The 25,536-nt window shown below is 38.6% G+C and overlaps 1 protein-coding gene and 1 non-coding gene across 2 annotated transcripts in view; one reads left to right on the top strand and one right to left on the bottom strand.

Annotated features, from left to right (window-relative positions):
• Positions 1-25,536, top strand: part of MNAT1 (MNAT1 component of CDK activating kinase) — a 206,427-nt gene that overhangs the window by 14,684 nt on the left and 166,207 nt on the right. The window lies entirely within an intron of this gene.
• On the bottom strand, positions 1,332-1,475 carry LOC142427164 (small nucleolar RNA SNORA48). The gene has a single exon (XR_012779978.1). It is a non-coding gene; the product is annotated as a small nucleolar RNA SNORA48 (small nucleolar RNA).

Below are 25,536 nucleotides of genomic sequence, written 5' to 3'. Positions count from 1 at the left end.
CTTCTCTATTGGTATAGCTGTTTTCTGGACCCAGGAGATTCCCTTCCCAGGAATCTTGGGTCCAGAGGACTCACTCTACTTTTGACTCTTGCCGGTAATGAGATCCCTCCTCCTGCTTCTCAGAGGGCTCATTTTATGCACAGTAGGAAGGTTTTTCTGGGAATTCTGGTCACAATTATTCACAGGTGAATCCTACCAGTATCTTTCCCCACCTTCTTACCAGACTGATAGAAGAAGAAAAATATTTAGTGGGAGTTAGAAACTTTGGCTAGACAAGCTACATTAAATAATTCACTGCCCTGCAGTATATGGATGCACAAAGAAGTATATAATACATATCTTAAAAACAGACAAGTGGATATAAAATGTAATGGAATTCATTAACAGTGTTATGGAGTATTAAGTTTTCTTTTCTTGTATTATTATATTGGAATCTAAAAAACCCCAGAACTTTGAAGTGAAGAATGATTATATAACCCACTCAGTGTTTTTAGAACACAGATGTGATAGTGGCTATGTTATTGAAAATTCATGAGGGCTCCATCAATATGGTGCAGTGCCTATGCATCACTGAATGATATATATTTAATGAGCTTGCTATTCTAATTTCAGGTAACTGAAGCAAACTGCATTTAGTAGCAACTCTGATTTACTTATAAGCAGTTCACTCCATTAAATCTAATGTCTCTGAATTTACCAGTGTTATGTTTAGCTTCTTGGGTAATTCTATAGTGTTTGCTTTCTGAGTATACCTGTTAACTTGTCTTGAAACAAGCCAACAATCAATGTCTAGTTTTACTTTAGATAATGTTACTAAAGTATTTTGTCTTCTTCAATGTATTTTAAAGTAATAGGATTATAAAACATGACATGATAGTTAAAAAAAAGTATGTAGACCTAGATAGAGGATATGTTGAAAAATAATGGTTTCACATATTTATAATTTTGCTTAATACATTTTTCTTCGACAGGGGAAAAAGTGTGACATGGCTGACTTTTAATTTGGAAATCAATTAGAGACTACCTAAGTACCATATTAATGATTTATTTCCCAGTTTTCTCTCATTCAAACATGTTGCCCTTGCATTGAATTGCACGCATACTGACCTCCAGGGCAGAGTAGCACTTTCCCGTAGGTTTAGCAGGCTGGGAGCAGACTGCAGCATCTCTTCAGAGTGGCAGTAGGCTCGCACCAGTGACCTTGTGGTTAGCAGCCACGTCACCACTGTGCCACCAGGGTGCCTTCTTTTGGCATTAGGAATATGATTTAAAAAAATATTTTCATTCATTGTTTTCTTTTATTTCTTTTTTCTTTTTTTTTTTTTCTTTTTTAATGTGCCCTAGGCATGAAACAGCTCTGGCCACGATCTAGGCATCAAGCTAGGATGAACAAAGGGCTGCCAGTCTGCTCTGCCCCTGACTGATATAAGAGCACCACCACCAATCAGGTGTCTCTTTGCCCATAGCCAGGGGATTCATTGTTTTATTTTAAAGACTGCTCTTTTATTAATTTTATTAAAAAGATGCCAAATTGTCTCTCTAAAAATATTTTTAGAAAGAAAAGTTGTGCCCAATGGTTCTACAGAAGACTCATTTAAACTTTTGCTTTGTGATTCCTGTGTGCTGGCCCAAGCTTAATTAGATAGAAAGTGAATAAATAATTAGACAGGTAGCAACTTAAATAACATGATTTATTAACAGGAATTTGCTAAACTTGCATTGCTTTCTTTTTTAGGAATGCTAGAAAGCAAATGAATACCTAGTTGAGATTTTAAACTTCAATAATAAAATATGAAACTATCAGAAAAAGTTCTTTATTCATATTTGCTTTAATGCAGTTGATAGCAGAAAGAATGAATTAAAAAATAATTTTATTTGGGCTCGTACAATTCTTATCACAATTTAAGAATGAATTTCTTTAAGTTAATGTTAAGCAAAAAATTTAAAGACAATTTACACTGCTCCTAAGTAAAGGTAAATTTATTTGTAAACTGTAAGATGCAATGTTATAATGAATATTATTTAAAAACAGTTTTATTGGCATTGAATCCAATATCACACAACTCAATCATGACAAGAAGAGTTATACAATCATTACCACAATCAACTTTAGAACATTTTTCTCCCACCACCCCCAACTCTCTCGCCTGCCCCATGGTTAATTTTATTTCTTTTTGTTAAATCATTTTAAAATTGAGTTGTGTAATCATCATCAGTTCTGGAGAATACTCTGCCCCCACACACATTGTTTGCTTCCTCAACCCCCTAACCCTTCCTGTCTCCCACTCCCTACTCGTATTTCCCAAAGATATTCCTTCTGTAGTTTCAGATAATGAATGTCTTATTATTTCTCTTAATAACATCTGATACTGTACTAATATTTAATCCTAGAGGCTGTTTACAAAAAGTTTTCTATGTAATGTGCTACAACTAAATGCAAAAAGCATATGATTTATAATAGAAATAATATCCATAATCATAAATTGCCACAGCTAGTATAAGTTTAATGCTTGTCATTCCTTTTGGAAATTTGTATCTTCTATTTGCTATGTAGATTAATTGAATTTATGCTTTTTGCCATTAGAATAGGAACTCGTCTTTATATTGTACAAGCAGAATTTGGAATATAAAAAATGAGAAATGATTAAAGCCATATGGTTGAAGTGAATTAATTGATGAACTGTAAGAACCAAACTCATTGCCATCCAGTTGATGTTGACCCTCCTGTGGGTTTCTGAGACTGTAACTGTTTCCAGGAGTAGAAAGCCCATCTTTCTGCCACTGAGGGGGCTGTTACTTTTGCACTGCTGACCATGCAGATCCCAGCCCAGTGCATAACTGCTACGCCGCCAGGGCTCCCTTGATGCAACATATGCTTATGTAACAACAAAAGTTTTTCTTTTCAAAACCAATTGATAAAACTAGAAATTGAACCCCTGTTTCTTGATTATATTGTCTCTACTGTACTCCTGGTTGCTGAATTCATTTATTTCCTTTTTCAAAAAAGTTTTTTTCATTTATTGTTTTTTGCATTCTAAATTATGTATGCTTACAGAGAGACAGTTTGATATAGGGATTAAAAGTATTATTTTAGCATAAAAACCCCTTGAGTTTAAGCCCTTGTGTTACAGTGTACTAGCTGTCTGACCCTCTGTATCTCCTCAACTTTTTTAACCTTCAAATTCCTAAATCTGTGAAACGATGATAAAAATCTCATAGTTTTGATGTGAAGATTAAAGAAATGACAATTGGCACCAAGTGCTTAGCATGTTATGATTGGACCTAGCAACTCACCTTTATGGGATACTTACTGTGCTTATTTTGGAGAGTTACAGTATCTTTGTGAAAATTATAAAATATGTGTACTAACAGGATTTTAAATAGGTTAAGGTTAACTAGATGTAATTATAGCTAGAAGTCTCTCTGCTATTAATTTTAGGAAAACTAAACACACACAGAATCATTCAGCTCATTGTCACTGAGTTGATGCTGACTCATAGCGACCCCATAGGACAGGGTAGAGCTACTCCTGTGGGTTTCCAAGACTTTAGCTCTTTATGGAGTGGAAAGCCTCATCTTTGTACCGTGGAGCACATGGTGGTCTTGAACTGCTGACGTTGTTTAGCAGCCCAGTGCATAACCCACTATGCCACCAGGTATCCACAAATGGAATAATACCATATGAATTTCTTTGCTGCTTTATTTATTCATTTAATATATCTTGGCTAACTTCTGTTCATGTATATAGCTGGACATCATTTCCATGATTGTAGAGTTTTCCATATTCTTAAAATGCCCGAATATGTTTAACCTGCCATATCGTCATGGGTATTTTGGTTATTTTCAGATGTTTGCTATTACAGAAATCTTGTGAAAGCCAGAACCTGTGGGAAAATGCAAATGTTTGCTACAGAAAAACAGAAGAATGGTAAGACTGGACCTTGTCAAAGGTGGAGAACTTTTGAGACTTGGAAAAAGAGTGCAGTCCCATTGCGTTCTGGCTCTCACAGGTTTCACTGTAATTCTTCATTGAACAACTGTGTGATTGTATACATGTGATTATGAATATAGAACAAGCTTCTAAAAGCAGAGTATGCAATTACAATTTTGGTGCTGTCACCGATGAAATGTTTTCCTTTTTGCTTAACTTGCTTTTTTTCCACCTTTATTGAGTTATTGATTTTCACTCAGTGGTAGGTACTCTAATCATATAATTTATTTAGTTTAGACTTTTTAAAAAATCATTTTATTTGGGACTCATACAACTCCCATCACAATCCATACATACATCAATTGTGTCAAGTACATTTGTACATTCATTGCCCTCATCATTCTCAAACATCTCTCTACTTAAGACCCTGGCATCAGCTCCTCTTTTTATCCCCTCCCTCCCCACTACCCCCTGCCTAATGAACCCTTGATAATTTATAAATTATTATTTTGTCATATCTTTCATTGTCCGACCTCTCCCTTCACCTACTTTTCTGTTGTCCGTCCCTCAAGGAGGAGGTTATATGTAGATCCTTATAATCAGTTCCCCCTCCCCCCCTTCCCCCTCCCGGTATCACCACTCACACCACTGGTCCTGAAGGGATCATCCGCCCTGGAATCCCTGTGTTTCCAGTTCCTGTCTGTACCAGTGTACATCCTCTGGTCTAGCCAGATCTGTAAGGTAGAATTGGGATCATGATAGTGGGGAGGAAGCATTTAGGAACTAGAGGAAAGTTGTATGTTTCATCGTTACTACACTGCACCCTGACTGGCTCGTCTCCTCCCTGCTACCCTTCCATAAGGGGATGTCCAATTGCCTACAGATGGGCTTTGGGTCTCCACTCTGCATGCCCCCTCATTCACAATGACATGACTTTTTGTTTTAATGATGCCTGATACCTTCAACGCCTCATGATCACACAGGCTGGTGTGCTTCTTCCATGTGTACTTTGTTGCTTCTGAGGTAGATGGCTGCTTGTTTACCCTCCAGCCTTTAAGATCCCAGATGCTATATCTTTTGATAGCTGGGCACCATCAGCTTTCTTCACCACATTTACTTATGCATCCATTTTTCTTCAGTGAGGTGAGCACACAATGATATGATTTTTTGTTCTTTGATTCCTGATAGCTGATCCCTTCGGCACCTCGTGAGTATGCAGACTGGTGTGTTTCTTCCATGTGGGCTTTGTTGCTTCTGAGCTAGATGGCCACTTGTTTACTTTCACGCCTTTAAGACCCCAGATGCCATATCTTTTGGCAGCTGGGCACCATCAGCTTTCTTCACCACATTTGCTTATGCACCCGCTTTGTCTTCAGCGGTTGTGCCAGGAAGGTGAGCATCATGGAATGCCAATTTAATAGAAGAAAGTATTCATGCATTGAGGGAGTACTTGAGTGGAGGCCCAATGTCCTTCTGCTACCTTAATGCTAAGCCTATAAATATAGGCACATAGATCTATTTCCTCCTCATGTATAAATATTTTTACATATGTACATGTCTTTATCTAGACCGCTATAAATGCCCTTTGTTTCCCAGCTCTTTCCTCTATTTCTCTTGACTTTCTTCCTGTCCCACTATCCTGCTCAGTCCCCACCTGGGTTTCAGCAATTCCCGTACTCTAAGATTCAAGGTAGGGGTGGAGGGAAAGCATGGAGGGGGCGGGGAAGAAAAAAGAATGGAGATAGAAAACAAAACCAAATCCACTGCCATTGCCTTAATTCTTATTCCTAGTTCATCTTTAGGGGAAAGTAGAACTGTCCCATAGGGCTTACCTATGGTTGTAATCTTTACAGAAGTCAGCTGTCACCTTTCTCCCAGGAGCAGGTATTGGGTTCCAACCGTAAACCATTTGCTTAGCAGTCAAATGCTTTAACTGCTGTGCCAGTAAGGCTCTGGTGATGGAGGGAAGGATGAATTACAAAAGGGCACAGGGAAATTTCTGGAGGTGACAAAATTATGTGTTATCTCAGTTGTGGTGTTTTCGCAAGTATATAACTGTCTAAACTAGAGAGGTCTGAGGGGCCGGCCCCAATCCCAACTATGTGGACATTTGTCCCTCCCCCCAGAAGAATTTATTTCAGAGGACAGCACTGAATCTGCATCTCCAGGAGAGGCACATGTCTGATCAGAGCACATAGGAGCAAATGAAGGGGGAGGAAGAGAGAGGAGTGCATTCATCCTGGCCCACCAGGCCTTGAGGAAGATATTCCTTCTCAGAGCAGCGAGTTCACAGAGAAGACTACATAGCCGGCCCCACTGTGAGACAGGACATCCCTCACTGACCCATAGCCCTACAGGGGACAACACTGGAGACAAAGTGTGGGATTTCCACCCAATCTGATCCCAATACACCGAGGCAAAACACTAAGGGCATGGAACAGAATAGCAAGGGGAACAGAGCAACAAAGTCCCCAAGAAATACCAGAGATAGACTTTGGTGCTAGGGCTTGGTGCCCCAACACACTCAGCTGGAAAACACTCCTTTTTTTGGAAAAAATCAGCTCATACAACTCTTAATCACAATCCATACATATATGAATTGTGTAAAGCACATATGTATATTCATTGCCCTCGTCATTCTCAAATCATAGCCTGGTTTACATTTGTTAGAATTTTGCAGTCATATAGTCTGTATTTTTGAGTTCTTTTACTCAGTTTACTAATTTTTAGCTACATCTACCTTTTTAACAGTTTATTCCTTTATATTACTGAGTAGTATTCCTTGCATATGCATATCACAATTTATCCACTAACCAAGCTGACTTGTTAACAGTGTATTAGAAGCTAAATTCTGAGCACTGTGTTTGGAAGGTTATGTTGCTGTTGTTAGGTGTCATTGAGTTGGTTTCCACCCAAAGCGATACTACACATAACAGAACGAACCCTGCCTGGTCCTGTGCTGTCCTCACAGTCATTCCCACGCTTGAGCTCATCATTGCAGCCAGGATGTCAGTCCATCTCCTTGAGGGCCTTTCTCTCTTTCACTGTTACTCTTCTTTTTTTTTTTTTTTTTTTACATTTTATTAGGGGCTCATACAACTGTTATCTCAATCCATACATACACATACATCAATTGTATAAAGCACATCCATACATTCTTTGCCCTAATCATTTTCAAAGCATTTGCTCTCCACTTAAGCCCTTTGCATCAGGTCCTCTTTTTCCCCTCCCTTCCCTCTTCCCCCTCCCTCATGAGCCCTTGATAATTTTTTTTTATATTGAAAAAGTTTATATTTAGCATTAGCCAGCTGGGCTCACTTTAGATGATTCCAATTTTGTTGGCAACATCTAAAGCGTCATAGTCAGGAGCCAGTCGAACATATGCCTTCTTCTCCCCGTCAGGCCTGATCAAGGTGTTGACCTTGGCTACGTCAGTGTCATAGAGCTTCTTCACAGCCTGTTTGATCTGTTGTTTGTTGGCTTTGACATCCACAATGAACACAAGTGTGTTGTTATCTTCGATCTTCTTCATTGCAGACTCTGTAGTCAAGGGGAACTTGATGATGGCATAATGGCCCAGCTTATTTCTCCTGGGGGCGCTCTTCTGAGGGTATTTGGGCTGCCTTCTTAGTCTCAAGGTCTTGGGCCGCCAGAAAGTGGGTGACGTGCGGATCTTCTTTTTTTTGTGGCTGTGGACGCCTTTCAGCACGGCCTTCTTGGCTTTTAAAGCCTTTGCTTTGGCTTCCGTTTTGGGAGGGGCAGGAGCTTCCTTCTTTGCTTTCGGCGCCATCTTCGTGAAAAGGGTCTCCCCAGCCCTTGATAATTTATACATTGTTATTTTGTCATATCTTTCCCTATCAGGAGCCTCCCTTCCCCCCCTTCTCTGCCGTCCATCTCCCAGGGAGGAGGTCACATATGGATCCTTGTAATCAGTTCCCCCTTTCCAACCCACTCACACTGTTACTCTTCTTTACCAAACATGATATCTTTCTCCAGGGACTGGTCTCTCTTGACTCCATGTCCAAAGCATGGAAGATGAAGTCTTGCTATGCTTGCCTCTAAGGAACACTCTGGCTATACTTCTTCCAACACAGATCTGTTTGTCCTTTGAGCAGTCCATGGTACTTTCCGTATTCTTCTCCAGCACCGCGATTCAAATGCATAGATTCTTCTTGGGTCTTCTTTATTTAATACCCAACTTTCACCTGCATATGAGACAATTGAAAATATCATGACTTGGATCCAGCACATCTTAGTCTTTAAAGTAAAAACTTTTAAGAGCTCTCATGTAGCAGATTTATCTAATGCACTGCATCATTTGATCTCTTGACTGCTATGGATTGTGGATCCAAGCAAGACAAAATCCTTGACAACTTCAACCTTTTCTCCATTTGTCATGATGCGGTAACTACCTATTGGCCCAGTTGTGAGGAGCTTGGTCTTCTTTACTTTGAGTTGTAATCCATACTGAAGTTTGCAATCCTTGATTTTCATGAGCAAGTGTTTCTAGTCCTCCTTTCATTCAGCCAGCAAGGTTGTGTCATCTGCATATCACAGATGGAAGACTATAGTTACAGTAAAATCCAACATCTCTCCATAGATTAAGCCTCCATTAAATCTCTTTCTGACCATTAACCAGCAAGACGAATTAGCTTTGCTTTCAGGTAGAGTGTACTTGAGGGTGGTTTACTAACATTGATACATTTTGTTGGCGAAGAATATTGAAAGTACCATGGACTGCTAAAAAGACTGGAAGAAAGAAGTACAGCCAGAGTGCTCCTTAGAGGCTAGGATGGCAAGACTTCATCTTACATACTTTGGACATCATGTCAGTAAATACCAGATCCTGGGGAAGGACATCATATTAGGTAAGGAGAGGGGCAGCAAAAGAGAGGAAGGCCCTCAAGAAGATGGCTAGACACAGTGGCTGCAACAGTGGACTCGCTTCAAGAGTCAGAATGATGGTGAGGATGGGGCAGGAGTGGGCAGTGTTTCGTTCCTTTGTGCACAGGGTCAATTTGGGTTGAAACTAACTCACTGACACTGAGCACCACCACCATTCTTGGGCTGGCGTAGTCTCCCTTAGAAGGGCTTGCCTGGGCTCTTCCTTGGTGGAGATGAGGGTACTGGTCACATAACCATGAGTCCTACCCTGCCTGCCTTGATAGGAAGGCCCTGGATCAATCTTGTCTTCACTTCCATCTCGTTAGTATGTGTCCCAGTCATGGTTCTATTCCTGTTTCTATAGTCACACTTTAATGGTGACATATTGATCTGCTGCCAGTCATGCATCTGTGACAGTTTCCGTCGTTCTCTCATGTCCTCTCTTTAAGCTACAGATTCTCTGGAAACGCTTGGATGTCATTATGACCATGTGCTGATGGCCTCCTTCATTTGGGTGATGTGTCTTTGTCCTGCTGGAGATTTCATAAATGTCCTGCATAAATTAAATTTGAGATTAAGGTGTCTTTTATTGCCTACAATAACAGTTAACTATTACCCAAAAAATCATGTAAAGTGCTTTACTTCTTGGGTAAACATCTAGGATTGGAGTGCCTAGTTTTTATGGTAAGTCATGTGACTTTAGGACAGTTAAAAACTTCCAAATGGTTGTACTGTTTTACAACTAGCAGTTTATGAGTGTTCCAACTGCTCCACAACGTTTGCCACACACTGTATGGTCACTTAAAAAAACAACGTTACTTATTCTAATGGGTGTGTAGTGGTAGCTCATTGTGATTTTAATTTACAGATCCATAATGGTCAGTGATGATGAACATCTTTTCATGCACTTATTTTCCATCCATATAACCTCTTTTGTAAAGCGTCTTTTAAAATCTTTTGACCGTGTTCCCATCATTTTGTTAAAAAGCTTTTAGATTACCAAGAAAATAATATTCTGAACAAAAACATGGAACAAAATTGAAAAGAATAAAAATTACCAGCTCTACTGGTCTGTTATGAGATTGGTGCAACTAGCCCTTCGAAACCCTTCAGACCTGGCATAGAACTTACCCTGTGGTGCAACTTTCAGCCAAAGCATAGGCCTATAAGGTGAGCAGCCACAGTAAAGAGGGATGTGCTCCTTGGAATAATCAGCCACCTAAGACCAAAAGGGTAGTATTTGCCCATGCATAAAGCTTAGAAGGTTGGAAGGATGATTGGAAATAGGAAACAAAGGGAGAAAATGGAAAAAGTCATTATACTGTAGAGATTGCAATAAATGTTTATGAATTATTGAATGGAAAACCAGTTTACTCTGAATTTTCACTCAGATTATAATACAAAGTTTAAAAAATATTCTGGATAGAAGTTTTTTAGCTGATATAGAATATATATATGTATTTGTATATATAAATATAACATTTTCCTCCAAGTTTGTGCCTTACCTTTTTCTTAAAGATGCCTTTTGAAAAGGAAAAATTAGTGATCTAAAAAATAATTTATTTCATTTTAGGTGGTCTTTCATTTTGGGTGGTATTAAGAATATTCACAGCAAAACACATACTAATTCAACAATTTCTACTGTGTCATTCAGTGACATGGATTATGTTTTCAGGTTGCATGTTCTCTTATCGTTCCTTTATCATTGACATCAATTTACTACCCCATTTAGTTTTCTATTTAATCCTTTGAATTGCTGCTGTCAATTTGTTCCCATGCAGGTGCATCTTAAATGAGCAGTGTTTAAAGCATGCATTCTTTACTAGTTATGCTACACTTCTTTTAAGAAAACATCCAGGAATATTTTAATTTAATGTTTAAGGTTTAAAGATTATCTTGGGGTAGTAGTTTCAGTGGTTCATATAGCCTCCCTGGCTCCAGAAAGATCTTAAGAGTATGTGAGATTCTGTTCTGCACTTTTCTGCTTTTGATAAGGATTCTTCTGTATACATATATACTCTTGGATCAGTATGTTCAATTAATGGTAGTAGGACCTCATCTAGTTCTTTCAGTCACATAGCAAAGAGGTGAAAAGATTGTAGAGATAGTGAGCCGCACATTCCATTTCTTTTCCTATTTCTGACTTGGAGTGTTATCCTTGTAGTTCTTTTTTTTTTTTGCTTTATATGTTTTGTAGTAACATCTCTCCATTTCCTGAATATTGCTTTTAACTTAAGCAAACTGATCAGAATTTGTGTTCATGATTTGAAGCAACTGAAGCTCCTGATTTAGTACAGAAATAACTTTCAGCTCATCCTTCACGTAAAAAATTTATAAATAACTGATTTCTTGCCTTTTCCTCATTATTTATTCTTCAGCATTTCTTTCCTCTCCAAAATCCATTAAATTCTTATCTGTCAATTCCTCTTCTTTGCGAGCTATATATGCACTGCTCTATATTGGCAATATTACATTATGTAAAATAACATTGCATGTAGTACATATTACTAACGATAAAATGTACCCAGTGAACCAAACAAAACGAAAACAAACACCACTCCAAAAAATGGAAGAACATGTTCAAGTTCTTTGTCTGAGGCCACCAACACCTAATGCACTGTGGTACGGAGACTAAGAGGAACAGCACTGAGACTATGGAGTACATTCTTATCCGAGGAGCTCTCTGGTGTAGTGGTTACATATTGGACCTGCTAACCACAAGATTAGCAGTTTGAAACCACCAGATGAAGCTTTCTACTCCCTTAAAGAGTTACAGTTTAGGAAACCCACAGCAGCAGTTAGACCTTGTCCTATAGGGTCACTGTGAGTAGGAATCAACTTGATAGTAGCAAGTTCTCCTTCTCTGGCCTGAGACTATGGACTGGGGGACAGAAGAACTGGCTTCCTTTGCCAAAGGGCTACATAGTTGAGAGGCTGAGAATGGAAAAGCACTTGGCTGCTGGCTGAGCAGCCCAATGAGTGTATCTGTGTTAGTCTGGTGGACTAGAGAAACATTCATAGACACTCATGTGTGTATAAGAAGGAACGTTATATTCAAGCGCAATTGAATATTGAGAAAACGTCCCAGCCTAGTCCAGATCAAACTCATAAGTCCAATATTAATCTATATGTCTGATACCAATATATAAAGTTCTCTTTAGACTCAGGAAACACATGCAATGATGCCAAAATGCAGGACGATCACAGGCTAGTGGGTAGAAAGTCTCTGTATCCAGTCACATAAGCATCTCAGCACTGGCAGTGATCTCCACGTGCCTTCTCCAGCTTAGGGCACTTAGGTAGTTCCATGTGTCTTGTCAGCTGCAGTGTCCCCCAAGGAGTGAGCAGAGAGAGAGACACACACACAGACCCCACCTCCAAAGAGGAATATGGAAGTTCCCAGAATCCTCAGGAGAAGGCCATGCCCACACAGAGGCCTCATTGGCTATGACCTGATTGACAGGCTAGACTCCACCCCTTCACGCTCAATCCTGTCAAATTGACAAACGATTATATAACTACTACAGTATCCATACTGTTTGCTGATCCTGACTTTTAACCTATCAACTTCTGTAATCCCCTTAATTGTGATTTCTGCATGGCCATTGCAGGAAATTATCAAACCCAGCATAGATCTAGAGTGGGGTGGGAAGAATGGTTAGTGTAAGAATAGGTAATAAATAGGTAATACATAAATGTCTGACATTTGCCTCATGGCAATAGGGGACTAGAGGAGGTCAGATATGTCTACCTCCATTGCCGTTTACTGCAAACACATGCAGGCATAGTCAGATTTTCTGTTTCCTGTGTCAGATTTCTCCCCTTCTATGTTATTGAATTTGTTGGCATACAGTTGTTCATAGTATTTACTTAGCCTTTCAATGCTTTTAGGACCTGTGGTGAAAATTCTTTTTTCATGCTTGCTCTTGATTTGTACTTTTTTCTGATCAGCCTACCTGAAGTAGAAGTTTGAGGAGCTGATTCTTTCTGAAACACTTAATTTTGTTCACAGACTTATTTCTATAAGTGGTAAACTATGGAGCAGTGGGGTTGAAATTATGTGCAATTTATATTCTAAGTATTCATGTCTAGCAGTAATAAATACCCAGTTCCCTGACAAGGGGGACCCCGACTTGTGGAACCAGAAAGGAAGCTCATATTGCGTTGTATTCCATTATCTGGGAGAGAAGAAAGGGGTGTGATATTCGTGGGATGCAGTCTCCCTGAGTTAATTGGGTGCCAGGCAGAGTGAGTGGGTGGGGCTTGGGCGAGGCTCCATGGCAGCAGGATACTTAATGCCTGGTAGGGTTTAGGTTTCCATAGGAGCTGAGACCAGGGAAGTGGTAGCTAGTGCCCTGAAGATGGGCTACCTTTGGCACCCATGAGAAAGCAGGGCTCTGGCTTCTGACTTCAGCTCATGGCCCCAAGGGGTGGCATGGCTGGGCTGGGCAGTCGTCAGAATGAACCCTTGAGATGGAGCACTCAGATTTTCAGGGCATGGTCCCCATGGCAGCTTACCAGTACTGCTGCAGTCCCCTTATGCTTCCTCGCTGCTCTTTCCTAATGGGGGCTAATAGGTGGGGAGGGGAGATGGGACCCAGCAGGGAGCTGCACCCCTTTCTCCCACTACACACAGGCCCTACTATCTATGCACAAGGAGCCCCTTATTCTTGACACAACCACCAAGGACTGTTTGAGATTGTTGAGGGGATACAATAGGGCCACCCATCTTGAAAATCCAGTTATAACAGGAGCGGGAAGGGACCACAAGGATGAAGAGAAGAGTAGCACTTGGGTGGTCCTCTGCATGTGGCAGTGGGGCTGACTGAAGTCATGAAGGAGAGGGGAGGTGGCGTTGGCAGATGACCTCAGGGATTGGTGGGGTTTTCATAGTACAGATGAAGGGAGTTGATGCCACATGGCCATTCTCTGTTTTTGTATAATACTGATTTTTAACAAATTGGTCTTTGGAACCTAACCATGTTGATAAGTGAAGCCATGTTGATAAGTGAGGAATGGGTAGATAATCATTCTATGACTTAAGGAAGAATATTATTTTTTGGGATAGTAATTTTTACTTTTTCAGTTTATTCTGCTAGGGGAATATACTACCATGTAAGAATAACTCTTCAAATTAGTTTTCATGTAAATAATAGCAGAAAATTGAAGCCAGTTTGGTAAGGGAAAAGATGTTATAAAAGAAGTTGAAATGTGTAAGCATATAGTTGCACACAGCTTGTGCAATTATGCATTTCAAGGGGATAATATAAATTCAATTTACACATTAATTAAATGATATGATATATTAATTTATTAAAATAATTAAAAAATGAATGGGAGCAAAGCCAAGCCACTAAGGAGCCCCCCAAATAGACTTCAGGCTAAGAGGGGCAGTTCCTGGAACCCCCTAGGACCAGTAGGGTAATAGTCATAAATGTCAATGGACATACCTGGAATTATCTCTTTTTCAGGTTTTATTTATTAGTTTTTATTGTTTTTCTTTATATATATTTCTATTTCTCTCTATTGAATTTTCTGTTTGTTTTTATGTGTGTGTGTGTTATCTAAGTTCTTGTTGGTTTGCCTACCTATGTAAGATAGGGATGGGAAGCAAGCCCGAGGAGAAAGCAATGAGACCGAAGGTTCCAGAGGGACTTAGGGGGAGGAGAAGGTAGAGGAAAAGAGCTGTGAGCAAACAGTGCCATATACAAGGGAACAACTAGGGAATTAAAATCAACAACGAAGAGGATGTAGAGATCCTGGAAGGGTGGGGGTTTGGAGCAACAGCAATCTAACTGAGAGGAATTACTAAGAGGCAGAAGAAGGGTGATTGTGATGGTAGGAAAGGAGGATGGTAAAAGGAAACAGGAAAGATCTAGAAAGCAAAGCTATAGATAGAGTTACAAACAGCTGTGTACTTATGTAAATATATTCATAAAAATAGAGGTATTGGCATAGATACAGATATTTATATGGCAATCCATTGAGGAAGTGGACGGACTTTTTGGGCCTCAGCTCAAGCCCTCCCTCAGTGCAAGAACACTTTGTTCTAACAAGCTGGCATTCTGTGATGTTCACCCTCCCTACATGATCGCTAAAGACAAAATGGGTGCACAAGCAAATGTGATGAAGAAAACTGATGGTGCCCAGGTATATAGCATCTGGGGTCTTAAAGGCTTGAAGTTAGACAAACGACCATCTAGTAGAGAAGCAACAAAGCCCACATGAAAGAAGCACACCAGCCTGTGCGATCAAGAGGTATCCATGGGATCAGGTAGCAGGCATCAGAAGACCACAAACAAACAAAACATTGTTTTTTGTTTAAAACATATTGTTGAGAACAGGAGAGTCAGAGCAGAGACCCAAACCCATCTGTAGACAATGCAACATTCCCTCACAGAAGGGTCGCAAGGAAGGGATTAGTCAATCAAGGTGAAGTATAGCACCAATGAACCACACAATATTACTCTAGTTCCTTGAGGCTTCCTAATCCCTCACTATCATGCCCCCAATCCTCGCTAGGTCGGAACATGTATACAGCATGTACATAGCATGTACACCAGTACAGACAAGAGCTCAGGACACACGGAATCCAGGTCAGATAAACCCCTCAGAAATTGGAGTAGCAATACCTGGGGGGTAGAGGGAAGATGGGGAGAGGAGAAGAAACTGGGGGGCAAGGGAGACAGTGGTTGGTTTAAGATATGAAAATAATAATTATAATTTATCAAAGGGCCATGAAGGAGTGTGGGGAGGGAGGGTAAAAAGAGGAACTGATACCAAGGGCTCAAATAGAATGTAAATTTTTAGAAAATAAAGATGACAACATATCTACAAATATGCTTGATGCAATTGATATATGGATTGTTATAAGAGCTGTAAGAGCCCCCAATAAAATGATCTAAAAAAAAAGAAAATAGCATGTACATGTAATAAAAACATTTAAAAGGACAGACAGGTATAACATGAAAGTTATCTTTGCCCTCTCATACCCCACCAAAGCAACTACAAAGAAGTGCTTTCCAAAAAGAGCTTATATACCATATATACTCGAGGATAAGCCAACCCAAATATCAGCTGAGGCACCTAATTTTACCACAAAAACTCCATAAAAAATGTGCTGAAAAACTCACTCGAGCATATATGGTATTTGGTTTTTGTAATTTGCACAAGGAGAATCATTTCAGTGTCATTAAGTCAATTCCAACTCACTGTGACGCTCGAGGACAAAGTAGAACTGCCCGTGTGGACTTCTGAGACTAACTCTACAGGTAGAAAGCCTCATCTTTATACTGAACAGTGGCTAGTGGTTTTGAACTGACCTTGTGGTTAGCAGTTCAGTGAGTAACCCTGTATACCACTTTCCTTTGCTTTTTTCAGCTAATGATGATAGATCTTGAGTATCAGTATATGCCATTTTACCTCCTTTGTAGCCTATATTTCTTTGTATATATTTTTACTACTGATTTAAATTTAGAAATGTAAAATTTTGATAGCTCTTTGTAAAAATCTAAAAAATGCACTAACTAACTCCTTTCGATAGTGTATGAAAGCGCCAGTTTCTCCGTATACGTTTGCAACACTTAGACTTTCATCAAGGCCACAGTAACTTTCTCTCACCGCTGTCACAGGTACAGCTTATTGTCTTTCATATGACTATTTAGTAATGAGTTTCCAATTATAAATATTACAAACTTAAGGCATTTCCCCCTCCTAGTTGGTTGTGCTTTAATCAAACACACAGGTACAAGTTTTAGTTTAAAAATCGTCAAAACTTCTGAATAATGAGAGTCTGAAAGAACATTTAGAAATACAATATCATGAAATAGCTATTGTCTTAAGCATTTTCTCTATTATTTCTCTGAAGGAGTCATATTACAATTAGTATGAGATCTATTCTTAGGGCAGCTGGAAAGCAGGACAAGGAAAAGTTGTTTTCTTTTCTGGTAAAAAGTACATTGTGCCTCTAGTACCACATTTGGACTTTTTTCAAAGGATAATGGATTGCACACAGGTGAGTCAGTCTTTTGTGAACTTACCAGGTGCACGATTGATTTTCAGATGGCAGCTGGGTACAGGCAGTTCCTGAGTCTGAATGAAATCTATTCCTAACTGTGTCTTTACAAAACTTTAGGTGCATCAAAACACGGGAATTCAGTTCTTACTGAGCTTTGCTGCGTGCAAAAGGCTCAAAGCTTCTCAATGATTCCAAAACTGCATGTGCAGCAAATGATGACGACTTTGTTGCGAGAGGAGTTCTTTTCATAATTTTAAAGTAGGGCAGATTCCTGTGACATTGAAGGCCAAATAAGAATTGCTCCAAAGTCAGCCTGAAGTTTGTAACCTGGCACAGCCTGTTTGCTCATTCAACAGCAGTTGTATCAATTTATTAAAAATATAACAAAGAAACACCAGAGATTTTTAACATTTTTAATAGAAAATATTTTTTGCTCAACTTTTCTTGCCATTGCACTTTTTCTTTTGTTTTTCCTTAATGATATTTTATTGTGAATTAGGTGTAGGTTTGTATTTAAGACAATCAATTTTGTATTCAACAGTTTATATTTATCAAAACCCCCAATAACTTGTATCTTACCCTCCCCCCTCCTTTGATTTACCTTTCCCGCATGTGGTTCACTAACTAACCCAAGCAAATACCTGTCACCTCTCCAGCCTATTGCTTCACTTCCCTCACTTGGCATCCTTTCCATCTATAACCTCCAAAGTCTGTTTCCTTTGCTGAAGACATTCATGTAGCCTCTTTCCCCCCTTTGTAACAGTGGTCTCATATAATAGCTGCCATTTGGTGATTGACTAATTTCTCTCATCATGATGGTCTCGAGGTGGATCCCTGCCATGAGTGCTCTGTGGTTTTATCATTGTGTTTTAGCTATGCATAGTACTCATTCCATTGGCCATTGCACTTTTTCTGGATAAATGCTTATGAAAATAGAACCTCTGAAAATTGTAGATACTTATTCGCTTTCTCTCTTTCCTTCTGGCCTTACTGCTGCCACGATCGCTTTCAGTGTAGAACCTGAGGGAAGGGTGTTGGTGGAGGGCTCTTTGTGTCAGCTCATAACCTGGGCTGTGATAGGATGGGAAGGGGTCCCTCTGATAGAACAATATCCACGGCACATAATAAACAGGTATTATTCTCATTGAGTATCTGAGGTAAACATTTCACAATAACTTAAAAAATAGTTTTATTCAGATATTCCATACTTAGGTAATAATACCCTTAAGTAAAACAATAACAACAAAAACATAACAATACTTGGAATAGCTGCTGAGAAAATTATAGTCTACTCATATAACTGAGGAAAAGAAAGGGCTTGTTATTTTAAAACTTCAGATTTTTTTTTCAGATTTGGAAGTTGTTCATATTTCAGTTATTAGCCCTTAGGTGGTTGTTTAAACTATTGGAAGCACTGAAGAGTTTATTCTATGTTCATGTTCAGTAAATGTAGGAAAGTATTCTTTTATTCGATGATTGTTGAATACTCCTATGTGCTGAGTACTGCTTATAGATACAGAATAATCTTATATTTGGCCTGACTATTAGATTTTTTTTCATTATTGAATAGAAACTTTTTGAAAGACTTTAGAGATTACCTTTTCAAGATTTTCTAAGTGGTACTTTTATTTAAAGTATAATTGAACTTGTTTTTTGGTGTGGGTTGATAATTTTTATCATATTATAAATTAATGTGGTGGCTGTGCAATTAAACTATTATCTATGGGTTAAATTCTAATTTTGGTACTTTATAATGATAGCATTTTAGTTTTAAAAATAATATTTTAATATTTTTCATGTTTTATTCCATTCTTCACATTTTTCCTTCCTTTTCTTCATATTATAAGCAATCATCTGCTCTCATCATATAGCAGATTTCTGCCTCACTTTGAGTTTGTAGCCATAGCAAATTTCTGCCTCACTTTGAGTTTGTAGCCCATTACCTAGGAGACTGTAATCTCTGTTTGTTTAGAAATATCACCCTTAATTCTTGGGACTTAAAACCTTATCAGATTCTTTGTTGTAATTACTATACTTTCTGGGCACGTCTCATCTACATTGGAAGATTTTTAGTTAATTCTTTACTTCATCTTCATATAGTGGATTCTAGGTGTTTTCAAAATAGATTTTCAAGAGAGTTAATTATAGGAAATATTTTAAAATGCTCCATGGTAAAATATTTTACATTAATAGTATTCTTAGGTTTTTATTCAATTTTTAGGCTTATTCCATCAATAGTTAAATTGTGACTTATCTTTTGAATTTTTTCTTGCCTAGCCATGATTAATTGTATCTAAGAGATATTAAGAAAAAAGGAAGAAAATAAACATTTTTTAACTTTATTTGAAGCCCAGTTTAATTGCTATATAGATAACTTACTATCATTAAAGACTCTTATAAAGCCTAATGAATTTTGTACACATTTTTTATTTTAATATTTTAATGAACAAGTAGATTTGAAAATTTGAAGCTGTTTTTGCTTTCAAACTGCACATTCATGCTGACCTCTTCTCCAAATAAGCTAAATTTGTGAGATTGAAACAAATCCTTTCTAGAGAGTTAATGTAATTTATTACCGTTTTCATTGGTACCCCTGGATATTTCCTGTTATTGGTATTAGGTGCATAGCGACTAGTGCAGCATCATGAACTATTGCCCAGTTCTGCACATTTTCACGTTCTTTACCATATTAGAGCCCATTGCTGCCCCACTGGCTCAGTCTTTCTCATTGAGGGTCTTCCTCTTTTTTGCTGGCCTTCTAGAAATCTCACCATCTTTGCTTCTAAGGAGCACCCTGGCTATTCTTTTCCCAAGACAGATTTTGCTGTTTTTCTGGCAGTTCATGGTACTTTCAATATTCTTTGCCATCACCATAATTCATAGGCATTCTTTTTTGTCTTCCTTATTTATCAGCTTCTGCATGCATTATGAGGCAATTGAAAATACCAGGGTTTGGGTCAGGCACACCTTAGTCCTCAAAGTAACGCCCTTCTTCTTCAATATTCTAAAGAGCTTTTGTGCAGCAGATTTGTCTAATGCAATACAGATATTCAAATAGATGCAGTGGTCTTTGTTAACTACTTATCTGTAATAGCTAATTTATAGATGAAATGGAAACTGCTGTATTGTAAAGCTCACTTTTTAATGAATGTAACAGCTAGAACCTATATAAACTCCCTCTTCCCATTCCAAGGCAAACAAAGCCTTTATGCCTCCTCACAAGAGCCCTCCCTTCTGTCTCCACCTTCAAACAGAATTTGGTTCCTGACCCAGACCTCAATGAAACAGCAATTGGGCTATTCATTTTCATAATCTCTTCCTTCACGAGAGATAAAAATTACATTTGAGCAAAAGTAGATTTTTTTTGGTAAACCTTTCCGCATTCTTTAGACATTTCTTCTTTATTATCTTGACTGTGTGTGACCCTCTAAGCTGCTTCTCTGCTAAGGCATGGCTAGAGCTTTCCACAGTAGCTGTGCTTCCCAGGGTTTCTTAAAATAGATACTTGCTTACACAAACAAATGTGGAATAAAACAAAGCCTATATAATTTTTATTGACTCATTAAAAGATGAATGGGTTATTTTCCAGCATATCCAAGGGGGTACTAAAAGAAAAAAAACTGAAAAAAAATTTCAAAGCCAATTATTTAAATTTTTTTTAAAAACAACCTTATCACCTTCAAAGTACTCTCCATTACACTTTAATACATTTGTCAAATCTGCAATTCCATTCTTGGAAACATTTTTCAAACTCATCTGTTTGGATGGCTGGCAGCACCTCCCTTGTTTTTTTCTTCACTTCTTCTATGGCCTCAAATTGCTGCCCTTTTATGTCCCTCTGCATTCTTGGAAACAAAATGAAGTCACTTGTAGAGAGGCCACGTGAGTAAGGTGTGTGGTGCAAGAGAGGCATGCTGTTTTTTGCCAAAACTGTCACACTGAGATGGCTGTGTGAGCATGTGAATTTTCCTGATGGCAAAACCATGCCCCCCACCACCACCCATGTCTGCCACAACAAATCGGGCCTTTTTTGGGTGCACATTGTTACGCTATCTTTTCAGAACCTCTGAATCGAAAGCTTGATTAACAGTCTGACTTGGTGGAATGAACTCCAAATGCACTACCAGTCAACATTTTCAGACATTTTCATCCATTTGGGAAGTTGACGGATGCCAGAATGTTTGTCATCAATCGACATTTCACCTTTTTTGAAATGTGAAAATCACATACACTTGAGATTTTCCCGTAGTGCTGCCCTTGTAAGCTGTGTTCAACATCACAACAGTTTCTGCGGCATTTTTCCTGAGCAGGAAACAAAATTTCACAGCTGCATGCTGTTATCTTAAATCTGACATAAAAAAAAATAACGAGGTTTGAGCGAATGCTTTCATGAAAAAATTCATTGTGACCAGACAGAACCTTCCCAGGTGGTGCTCCTGGGTGCACTAACGTAAGAGTGCTGCATGCTCGCTTAGAGGGAAAAATGTGCACTTCGAAAGTTCTGCCCGCCCCGAGCAATTTTGGTGTTTGGGGGATACCGCCTCGTATATGCATGTGGTAACGCCTTGGAATCATAAGCTCTTTATACCATCTTAGTATCTAGACCCATGCCCCATTTTATAGGTGAATAAAGTAGTGTTCAGATTGTTTGATTTGTCCGATCTACTTTGTTTGTTTGACTCCACTGTAGTTTAGTAAAGCTAGAGACCTCAGTGCTCTATAAATTCAACTTTCACTTGATTAAATTCCAGCTTATGAATGTGCTATATATATCATGCGCTTTCCCACTTAGTCGAAGTCGTCAAGCAGTGAAAACTTGGATTTTGTGGTGAGTAGTAATAGAGCAGAATCATTTCTCTAAACCTGTTATTATCTTTAATTTAGAATTACAATGACCAGGAAACAGTGTTAGTATGAGCATAGTTTAAAAAATCCATATTAATCCACCTGGCAGAGTATAACATTTTAACATACCTCTTAGATCCACAATGATGGAAAAAAGTAATTAAGTTACTTATTGTCAAAACAAAGAATTGCTTTAGATATGGTCATTTAATAAGATGTTTTGTTTCATGTAAACGAATTTTGCTTAAGCTCCAGAGATAACAGTCACATGGATTTATCTTTCAATGACAATTGATTTTTGTGTGGCTTTATGTTTAATGCAGGTGCTGGTGAGAGTTTTAGATTCTTGACTCTTTGCCCAGCGAGGAAAAATGATTGGTTTTGCAGGTTATACAGTGTTTTAATGTTCAGTTTTTAAAGCAGTTAAACCTGACAATTATTTTCTCTCTTTCCTTTGTTATGAAAATCGTTATCTTGGTTTTTAATATTTTCCCCCCATAGGCTAGTGTTATTGACTAATTTTGAATGTTAACTAAAACACATGCATGCATTTATTTTTATGTGTAACCTTATATCTCTTTTTTGAGAAATGTAAACAATTCAACAAATGTTCAGAAACTAGGTTGTTGTTAGGTGCCATGGAGTTGGTTCCTAATCATAGTGACCTTTTGTGCAACAGATCAAAACACTGTCTACTCCTGTACCATCTTCCCAATTATTTTGTTGTTATGTTTGAGCCCATTGTTGCAGCCACTGTGTCAATTTATCTTACTGAAAATCTTTCTCTTTTTAAATAAAGTATATTATATTACCTATTTGTTAATCTTTTCCTGTTTCATTTAGTAATATCTTTATTGTAATCTTCACCACTGCCACTACTATTACCACCACCATCTGTGAATGTTACAACCTTATGTTGCATTTTATCGTTTCTCTTTCATATTCCCATAAGTCCTTGTTTTCCTAAAGTGTGAGTTGTCAAACTAGTAAATCACCTGAGACTGTAGTTAAAAAGCAAAATCCTGGAGCTCCCCTAACTCCTTGGAGTAGGACTCAGGAGATTGCATTTCAAAATAGAAACTGGTAATATAGTTACTGTCTTTATATATTTACCTATCCTGAGTTTCATATAAAGAAAAGTCATACAGAAAATCTCAACAAAAGCAACAAAATAAAATACAGAAAAATCTCAGAGAGAAAAGAAAAGATAATAGAAACCAGAACAAATTAAAAATAATCAAAAGGGAAACAAATGATAATATGTTAAATGTTAATCTAACTTTATCTGCAGCAATCTACTTTCCAATGCACTGTGTCTGAGGGTAAGATGATTCACATCCCTGGTCAATGGTCCATGGAAAGTCAATGGAGCTTTAATCAAAGTGGGTACTCTGCAAATGGAATTTGGACGTTCACTGCAATACATAGGCTTGTATATGTGGTGCTCAGAATTTAAGCTCTAATATAATTTCCTTCTCCGATCTTGGATTGGATCACATATGCCTTCCATGTAGTGTTAGCTGACAACTCATTTAGACAGCTGCTTATTTTTAAAACAGGCCTGTAAGCTCCTAGATGCTATTCTCTGCTATAGCTGGACACCATCTGATTTTTTCCCACTACACTGTAGCACCCATATCTTCAGTAATCATTTCATGAGGGGAGATATTGATCAAAACCATTGTTAAAAACTAATTGTTCTTAGATTAGGGATTGTGATTTAATGGGAAGCTCATTGTATTTTGATTAGTATAGTTTGCCAGCTGTCAAATCATCTAATAGGTAAAGGTTATCACAAATGATTTGTAATGAATGGTCTGTTTGCTTTTAGAGGTTATACTTTGAACCCCATGTTTTATGTTTGATTAATGAGTGTGAAGAGGACATTGATATGTTAGAGTTGAATTGAAGAAAATGGGTAAGATTTGAGATAGAAGTAAATTGGGAAGATTTGTTGTTAATATGTTCATGAAGGTAAGACAGAATTGTCTAAGATAACCTGTCTGGGAATTTTTTTCTCTCTTCTTTTAAAAATCATTTTATTGGGGGCTCATACAGTTCTTATCATAATCCATCTTTTGTGTCAAGCACATTTGTACATTTGTTGCCATCATCATTCTCAAAACGTTTTCTTCCATCCCTGCCCCCCTCCCTCACAAACCCTTATATTTATAAATTATTATTATTTTGTCATGTCTTACACTCTCCAATGTCTCCCTTCACACACTTCTGTTGTCAGTCCCCCAGGAGGGGGTTATATGTAGATCCTTGTAAGCAGTTCCCCCTTTCTACCTCACCTTGCATTGTTACTCTCATTATTGGTCCTGAAGGGTTCATCTGTCCTGGATTCCCTGTGTTTCCAGTTCTTATCTGTACCAGTGTATATCCTCTGGTCTAGCTGAATTTGTAAAGTAGAATTGGGATCATGATAGTGCGGGGGAGGAAGCATTAAAAAAACTAGAAGAAAGTTGTATGTTTCCTTGTTGCTATACTGCACCCTTACTGGCTCACCTCCCTGCAACCCTTCTGTAAGGGTACATCCAGTTGCCTAAAGATGGGCTTTGGGTTTCCACTCCACGCTCCCCCTCTTGCACAATGATAGGGTTTTTTTTTTTTGTTGTTTGATACCTGATACCTGATCCCATTGACACCTTGTGATCACCCAGGCTGATGTGCTGCTTTTATGTGGAGTTTTTTTGCTTCTCAGCTAGATGGCTGCTTGTTTATTTTCAAGCCATTAAGACTCTAGATGCAATATCATTTGATAGCCAGGCACCATCAGCTTTCTTCACCACATTTGCTTATGCACCTGCTTTGTCTTCAGGGATTGTGTAGGGAAGATGATAGGGAAGATGAGCATCACAGAAAGTCAGATTAGTAGAACATAGTGTTCTTTCATTGTGGGAGTACTTGAGTAGAGGCCCAATGTCCATCTGCTACCTTAATACTAAACCTATAAATATATGTACACAGATCTATTTCCCCATCATCATATATAAATAAATTTACATATGTACATGCCTGTATTTAGTCCTCTATAAATGCCCTTTGCCTCCTAGTTCTTTCCTCCATTTCCTTTTACTTTCCTCTTGTCCCACTATCATGCTCAGCCTTCATTTGGGTTTCAGTAATTCCTCTCAATTACTTTGCCCTTGCTTACACCCTCCCAGGCCTCCTAACACCCATTTTCTTTCCCCCACCTCCCCCTCTCTCGTGTTCCCCCTGGAACCTTTGTTTTCTCCTCCAGATTGTTTATCCCACCTATCTTGTCTAGATAGACATGCAAAGATAATAATATGCATAAAAAACAAGACAGAGCAAAACAAAGCAACAAAAGAAAAGAAAACAACAACAAAAAAACCAATGACAAAAAAAGAGAAAAGCCTGTAAATAGTTCAAGGTCTGTTTGTTGACCTTTAGGAGTGTTTTCTGGGCGAATCTGATGGTGGGGCACGACCTGGCCCCAAAGTCTATTTCTGGTACTCCTGTAGGACTTCCTTGCTCAGCTCCCCTTGCTGTTCTGTTGCATGCCTTTTGTGTTTTGTCTCGTTGTGGTGGGGTCAAAGCGAGTGCAATTTCCACACTGTGTCTCCAGCGTTTTCCCTTGTAGGGCTATGGGTCAGTGAGGGATGTCGTCTTTCGTAGTGGGGCATTGGCTGCTCTGAGCAGCGATATTGTCCTCAAGGCTTGGTGGGCCAGGATGTGCTCCACTCTCTCTTCCTCCCGGTTCATATGCTCCATTGTGCTCTGATCAGACATGTCCCTCTCCTTGAGCCGTAGCTTCATTGCTGTCCTCTGAAGCAAATTCTTCTGGGGGGAGAAGGGGTTATCCATGTAGTTGGGATGGGGCTGGTCCCTC

This window comes from Tenrec ecaudatus, chromosome 14 (genome assembly GCF_050624435.1).
Source record: "Tenrec ecaudatus isolate mTenEca1 chromosome 14, mTenEca1.hap1, whole genome shotgun sequence".
Taxonomy (NCBI): Eukaryota; Metazoa; Chordata; class Mammalia; order Afrosoricida; family Tenrecidae; genus Tenrec; species Tenrec ecaudatus.
The sequence above is the reverse complement of the archived record's forward strand: the minus strand, read 5'-3'. Positions and strand labels throughout refer to the sequence as shown.